The sequence below is a fragment of the Pan paniscus genome, chromosome 4 (assembly GCF_029289425.2).
Source record: "Pan paniscus chromosome 4, NHGRI_mPanPan1-v2.0_pri, whole genome shotgun sequence".
Taxonomy (NCBI): Eukaryota; Metazoa; Chordata; class Mammalia; order Primates; family Hominidae; genus Pan; species Pan paniscus.
The window spans coordinates 140,089,601-140,097,475 of NC_073253.2; the positions used below are offsets into that span (position 1 = coordinate 140,089,601).

The 7,875-nt window shown below is 36.6% G+C and overlaps 1 long non-coding RNA gene across 1 annotated transcript in view; it reads right to left on the minus strand.

The window, feature by feature from the left end:
• LOC129397823 (uncharacterized) overlaps positions 1-7,351 on the minus strand; it is a 53,593-nt gene extending 46,242 nt beyond the window's left edge. The window contains exon 1 of the long non-coding RNA XR_008625443.2: positions 7,231-7,351. This is a non-coding gene — a long non-coding RNA (uncharacterized LOC129397823). The remainder of the gene's footprint in view (positions 1-7,230) is intronic.
• Between the last annotated feature and the right edge of the window lie 524 nt (positions 7,352-7,875).

The window sequence follows — 7,875 nt, forward strand, 5'->3', positions numbered from 1 at the left end:
TCTGCACTAATGGTACTACTAGTGAATCCAATAAGGGCAATTGGATTTTCTTGGATACTTGAAATTTATTATGTGGGTATCTTACCTGTGCCTTATTAGGTAACAAGAAAATTTATAGTAAGTTCTGTGTCTCCTCTAACTCCTGTCTCAAAAGAAGGAGGTGAAATCACCTAAACACATTGTTTGAGATAGTGTTTTTCTGTTGTGAAAGGTCCAGCTGAGATTTTGGGAAATGTGAAGAAAGAGATTTCTACTTGTTGTATTTAAGGGACAGGCTGTTAAGCACCCTCTCAAGCCAACTGATGGAAAAATAATCACATTGATTTGTGGTTGTAAATTGTCTTCCTCTTACCTATCGAAATCTTTTTTTATTTGGGGTTTGATGTATCCGTACACATACCTTACAAAACTCAAAAAATTAGAATCCACCATTCAAAATCTAGGGTTTGGCTGACTGATCTTAGGGCAATGATCTCCTTTGACAAAGGCTTACTCAGTAACAAGAATTCACACCAATGAGTTGAAAGGAGCAGACTTGGGGGAATTCTCATTAAAATCTCCCTTTCTTTTCTGAGAGACCATTCAGGGATGGCTTCCTCTTTGTTACTCATCTGGATAGGCTAGGTTATTAGTGGGTTACAAGAGCAAAGATTTATATAATTTTCACATTAATTTCTATCACAAGTGTGATGGGAGTTCTGTGCTGTCCTGTCCCCAGGACATAGGCCAGTGGAACAGCCCCTATCTGGAACAATGTTTGTCATTGTAGTGGAGAAAAATGTCCTTTAGAGCCCATACCCAGAAAAAACTCATATCAATTCCATTCACATTGCACAAGCAAAAGTGAGCCATGTAACCACCTCAAACTTCAAGGGAGCAGGAAAATGCAAATCTACATGTGCCTTTAGAGCCCACATCAAGGAGGGACCTCACATTAGTTCTGTTCACACTGTACTAGCAAAGGTGATCATCTCTAACTTCAAGGGAGCAGGGGTATGCAAATCTGTATGTGCTGGGGAAGAAACCAGAAATATTTATTGGTCAAAGTTAATGACTATCTCAGTCTTCCTCTGAGCATTATCCTCTGAAGTACTAAATACCACTGTCAATTCAGAGATTGGTAAGCCCTTGTTCCCTATATCTTCCTTTTAATCTGTCTTATGTCTGGATTTCCAGTCTTTTGAGCTGATCAATTTCCAAGTGTTTAAAGCAATCTCAGTTGAGTTTTCTGTAACTTGCAGCCAAAGTTACCTAACTGATACGTATTTATTATGAAATGCTTTTCGAGTAAATATCACCAGCCAGACCCAGTTCTAGAGAGAGAGGATACTATTGTTTATGATTCAGGCCAAATCCCTGCCCTTGGGATCTTACATTCCAATGAGATTTACTTCTGAGAACCTCTGGGTAGTAAAAGTAAAATGGAAGCTCTGCCCACATGCAGTGTACAACTCAGATATGCTTCAGTAGAGCACATTTTCCTTTCTATCATATATAAAATCCCTAGAAATAAACAAAAGAGAACTCATTATATCTCATTCAGAAACTGCCTGGAAAGGCAGATGCCTGCTGTTTATTTCCTGGCTTCGGACTCTGGTCTATGTGGGGATTGGTCACTGGGTACCTGGCTATCTCTTCAAATTCTACTTTGAGTGTCACAGAGAAGCAATGCAGTTTCAGTGGGAGTCTATGCACTATTATAAGTTCTATCTGGGGTATATTTTTGATCCATTCTGAATTATGTTTTACAACTCTAAAGGCCAAATGAAAGTCGAATTGAAGGTTATTGTTTTTAGTTTTTAAGAACATAGAAATTCAGTAGTGTGAGTTTAGCAGAGAGTAAGGAGAGAGTGAGTCAGGAAGTAGACTTGAGTGGAGGACCAAGACTCCCTTGCATTTTCCAGGTCTACTGTGCCAAGCTCTATCGATTCTTACTTTGCTTGACCTGATTTACTAGCACCACCCTGGCCTCAACTTCCTTCAAATACATCAGCATTCACAGGAATGCTGGAAACAGGAATTACGAATCCATCTGTATTCAGTTGTCCTTGTGTTGCCATAAAGGAATGCCCAAGGCTGAGTAATTTATAAAGAAAAGAGGTTTAATTGGCTCACAGTTTTGCAGACTATACAAGTATGGTGCCAGCATCTGCTTGGCTTCTGGGGATGCCTCATAGCTCAGTGCTGTTCACCTGATAGTGAGTGAATTCAAATGCGATCTGGTTGTTTAGAAACGTGTGTGTCTCCTCCCCCTCTTTCTTGCTCCTGATCTGCCTGTGTGATATGCCTGCTCCTACTTCACCATCCACTATGAGTAAAAGTTTCTTGAGTTGTGTGGATATGCTTTTCCTAACATCCATTTAATAACTCTATGCTTTATTTTATCACAGCAATTTTCATACTTTGAGAAGTTTGCCTATTCACATATTTCAGTCCCCATAGTATTGGGAGCTCCTCGAGGGGTTAGATTAGGTGTGCTTTGATTGATTTCCACAATTCGGTCTGGATAGAATTTAAAGTAACTTGTAAATGTGAATCTATGAAAGATAACACAAGCCTAATTTAGTATACAGAAGGAGAAAAAAAATGTAAAATATTACTAGAAATGAGACTTAAAATGCAAGCCACAGTGCAGTGTTCTGAGAATGCAAATGGGTTTCAGCCATTGTTCCAACTTTCACTGTTTGGTAGCAATTCCCAGAAGGGCTATGTTGCAAAGGATTCTGAGGCCACATTTCATGGGTAGTAGTACTGTGTTTGATTTGTGGCATCTGCATTGGAGACTGAAGGGGGATTTATGACTCATAATTTGCCATTCATGGTCTATATATTTGCTTAAGGATGCATGAAAAATTTGGATCTAAAGTCTTGGTAAAAGAGAAAAAAAAGGTCATTTGTACAAATTATAGTTCCCCCAATAAAAAACACACATAATGTTTAGAGGGAAGCACAGGTTTTTTTGGTAGTCTCACTGAGATGGAATCTTTCTTGACAATCATCATGAAGTGGACATTTTGGTATAATGAACATCATACATGACAACATTCTAAAAAGGGGATACAGTGACAAAATTTATAGTGTTATTTTTTTTCTCACTAACCCTAGATAACAATCAGGGAAACTCTATCTAGTACAATTCATTAAAAATAACCCTTGGTATGACCAGTATGATATAGTATATGCATTCTCTTCTCCACCTATCTAGGTAGATTCAAAAAATATATGGAGGAATAGAAAAAAAATGAATATACTTCAAACAGTCTTCCATGAAAACTCCTACTTCCAGATAATTTCTGATACATAATTTAATATTTTGATACAACAAGCTTAATATGACATGTCAAGAAGACTAGTCCCTAAAGTTCAGCTATTCTATTTGGCCAGATAATTATAGAAAATAGCAGGCTGGGTGTAGCGGCTCATGCCTGTAACCCCAGCACTTTGGGAGGCAGAGGCAGGCGGATCACCTGAGGTCAGGATCACCTGAGGTCAGGATCACCTGAGGTCAGGCTAACATGGTGAAACCCTGTTTCTAGTAAAAATACAAAAAATTAGCTGGGCGTGGTGGCATGCGCCTGTAATCCCAGCTACTTGGGAGGTTGAGGCAAGAGAATCACTTGAACCCAGGAGGCGGAGGTTGCAGTGAGCCGAGATGGCACCATTGCACTCTAGCTTGGGCAACAAGAGCAAAAGTCCAAAAGTCCATCTCAAAATAATAATAATAATAATAATAAATCATATTGGGTTTTTCAGAGTCAATAAGAGATATAGGAGATAGATAGATAGATAGATAGATAGATAGATAGATAGATAGATAATGTACATACATGCATATATACATAGATAAATAGAAATATAGATAAGAAGATATTTATTATAGGAATTGGCTTATGTGGTTCTGGAGGCTGGGAAGTCCCATGGTCTGCCATCTGCAAGCTGGAGATCCAAGAAAGCCAGTGGTTCATGTAATTCAATCTCAGTCCAAAAGTCTGATAATCTGGAGAAGTAATGATGAAAGAAGTCTATGTCTGAGTCCAAAAGCCCAAGAACCAGGAGCACCAAAGTCTGAGGGTAGGATAAGATGAATGTCTCAACTCCTACCCTTCCCCCTACTTCTTTGGTCTATACAGGACTTCAGTGGATGATGTCCACCCACACTGAAGAGGGCCATCTGCTTTACTTAGTTTATCAATTCAGTGCTAATCTCTTCCAGAAACACCCTCACAAGCACAACTGGAAATAATGTTTTACCAGTTATCTGAGCATGCCTTAGCCTATCAAGTTGACACTTAAAATTACCCATCATATAATTACCCATCATAATAAAAATTATAATAATATCTGACATATGTTGAGCACTTACTCTATACCACAAACTCTGCTCAGCTCTTTAACTACATTACATTTTATTTATCTATTATAAAAAATTACTTTATTATAAAGTAAATCACTAAAAAAGTGACCTTTTTCAAAAGAGAAAATTACTAGTGTTAAGATTAAAGCATTTTCACTAAAGCTCAAGTAGTAAATGGGGAGACCCTTTGAGTCCAAGGTCTATAATATTGACGTGGCCAATTCTACCAATAAACATGCTTCAGAAAAAAAAAAGTGAGCTATAAGTACAACTGTAACTATCTTAAGAAATACTAGCCGCCTAGTTGGAATTATTTTAAAAGATAGTCATCCCAGCTTCAATGTAGTATGGGTCTTTGTCTTTTCTGTTCCATCTTCAAGTTCCCAGTAATCAGCACAAGAAAGTACTCAAAAATAGTATTGGAATTAATCATGTCAGTGAAGCAATTAAAGACCAGAAATTTTTGAAAATAATTTTTGTGCAGATGGACACAGTTGACTGAATATTCTTTCAGTCAAACAAATTAGTTACGTATTCTATCTGCCCACTTTCCAAGATAGTTTCCTATATGGGTAATATATTTAATATTATTAGCTTTAAAACTATTGTCTAAACATCCTCTTTTTTTGCCTCAAATATTGCAGGGAAATACATCTACCTCCTCCATTAGATTATAAGGGGTTTAGTTAAGGATAGAGGGAATTTCATATAAGGGGTATTTTTAAGCACAAGGTGTCTGATTTTTCTCTTCATTTGACAATTAGGCACACACCCAGAATTAGTGCCAACTTTAAAGTGGGATTTCTTTTTCCCACATAGTAATCTGATGCAGGTAATTCAGCAGGGTGCAAAATAAAATCATGTTTACTTGATCACTAGGCTTCTAACCATTTCCAGTAAAGATTCTAGCGGGTGCAGTGGCTCATGCCTGTAATCCAAGCACTTTGGGCGGCCAAGGCGGGCGGATCACCTGAGGTCGGGAGTTTGAGACCATCCTGCTCAACATGGGAAAACCTTGTCTCTACTAAAAATACAAAACTAGCCAGGCATGGTGGTGCATGCCTGTAATCCCAGCTACTTGGGAGGCTGAGGCAGGAGAATCGCTTGAACCCGGGAGGCAGAGGTTGCAGTGAGCTGAGATCATGCCACTGCACTACAGCCTGGGCAACAAGAGCAAAACTCCGTCTTAAAACAAAAAACAAACAAACAAAAAAACTTCTAGGAACAAGAAAATTATATTTTACTTCACAGAAATTTATTGGTGAGAAATTAATTAAAAGTAGTTGAACTCAATCAAAAGATGAAGAGTTGATTAAAGTGAGTTGAGGGACTACCCCAATCTCTAAAGAAGACATTGTGACTAGCGCACATTTGTCCTAATTTTTTTTTTTTTTTTTTTGGCATGTGCCACCTTCAGAGATGGAATTCTAGTTTTATCCACCATGGATTGACCTAAGATGATACTTTTATTTCCTCACATTTAGCTTGAATTTCCACATAAATATTTCAGTGGTCATTTGATGTTTTCCTCTTTTATAATCATTTTCTCTTTTTTCTTCCTAGCAGTACTCCAAATTTCCCAGCTATATAAATGAGTGGAATTGACTTCACTGCTAGTTTTATAATTTAATTGAAATTTTCTTAAGGTAATTAGCCTTTTATCTTCCTGGCAACAGCAATAAACTCAGACATGGGCACAAGACACAAAAATAGGTTAATTCAAAGTCAGCGAAACTCTGTTAAAGGTGTTTAGCTATGGAAAAAAAGATTGTTTCTTCCCTATATGGACTTTGACAAAAAAATATGGAACTGCTAATATGCTGATAGTCATCTTGAGATCATGTGGAAGAGGTTTGCTGAGAAAGAAGATGGTTCTGAGAAAGTATTGCTGAGAAATGGTGAGGATGAGGATGGGGAGATAGTGAGAAAGAAAGTCCTTTTGTGTCCTTTTTACAGCTGCATTGAGGCTATTTTCACTCCTAAAATCATCAGCTACTTAAACCAGTTTCACGTATGTATGTGTATATTGCATGTGTCTAGGAACTTCAAGCCCCAAGCTCTCCTTATTGGGAGTTTGTGGGTTTTATTTTCAACTCATGTTTTGCAACAGAAAAAAATAAATAAGAGAGATAACTTTAGTTTATACTTTAATGTGAAACTAAAATAACTATTTCTTTATTTTAAGCTGTATCCTCACAATGCTGCAATCTGTTGCTTTCTTCCTAATTTTTTTCCAACAAATCACTTAAAGTCTTATTAATATTCATTAGTATCTCAGAAATAAAACTTCAGAATATTTGAAGAGTCAACTACATTAAATTGTCCCCCCAAATTTCCATCAAGTAAAGTGATAAAAATAAGGAATAAGATTTTTAAAGGTCTTATTCTCTTTCTTTGTTATCCTTTAGAAAGATACTCATAGAGGACAAAATAGAACTGTGTGTACAAATACACAAATTAGTCTAATTTGAAATGAACTGAAAGAGCCTAGCAAAAGAAAGTGTGAATGAGATACCGAAAAATTGGCTGCCACAGCCAGCACTTTGCCATACATAGGTCTTTGCAGTCAATTTGAATACATCTGCATATGGAAAACAAAATTACCTAGATTAATTTAATTTATGAAATATATTCCTTTCTCAATTTTACAAATTTTTGCTTAAATAAAAATTACAAAGCTTGTCAATAAAATGAAGTTAGAACAAAGATCGTGGTCTAATGGAGTTTGTAATATGTCCATTTTGTATATGAGTAAGCAAGCTGTACAAAATGGAGCAAATCGGGAAAAGTGAGAACTGAAATAGTCACCAGTGCTGAATTATATATATGGATGAGTAGTTCTGTTCCTAAAGAGGCAGCAACGCAGAAAAGCTAACCTTTGTTTTTCTTAGACAATATCTGGTGGTGCTTAGGAACACTCATTTTGGAGACAGATAAAGCAGGGCTTGAATCTCCACTCTTACTTTTCACATCTGTGTGACCTCTCCGGTATTTTGCCATCTGTAAATTGGAAATAAAAATGGCATTTCCCATGTCGGTTTGTTGAGAAGATTAAAAGAGACAATTCACAGAAACTGTTTGCATCAAACACTGAATGAAGATTTAGAAGCATATCTTGGTGACTATGAATTATTAGGCTCAAAATTATAGAAAGATGTCAAAGGAAAGACCACCTGTGAAAGGAAAGCAAACGTGAACAGATAATTCCATCCATTTACTAATTCATTGTATGTATATTTATTAAGACAATGGGTTCTAGAGTAATTCTCTCTGAATTTAAATCTCAATTCTTCTACCAAATATTATTTTATTATAAAACATATCATACATACAAAAATATATAAACTGCTTATTGTACACACACAAACATACAGGTAAAAAAGTATTAATAAACAAAGAATAACATTAGCAACTGTGATCCATCAATCAGATTACATATGAAAGCATACCAGTATATATTCTCTCTGTGCCCCTCTCTAATTATATAGCTCACCTCCCTCCTCAGAGGCAATGAATAACCT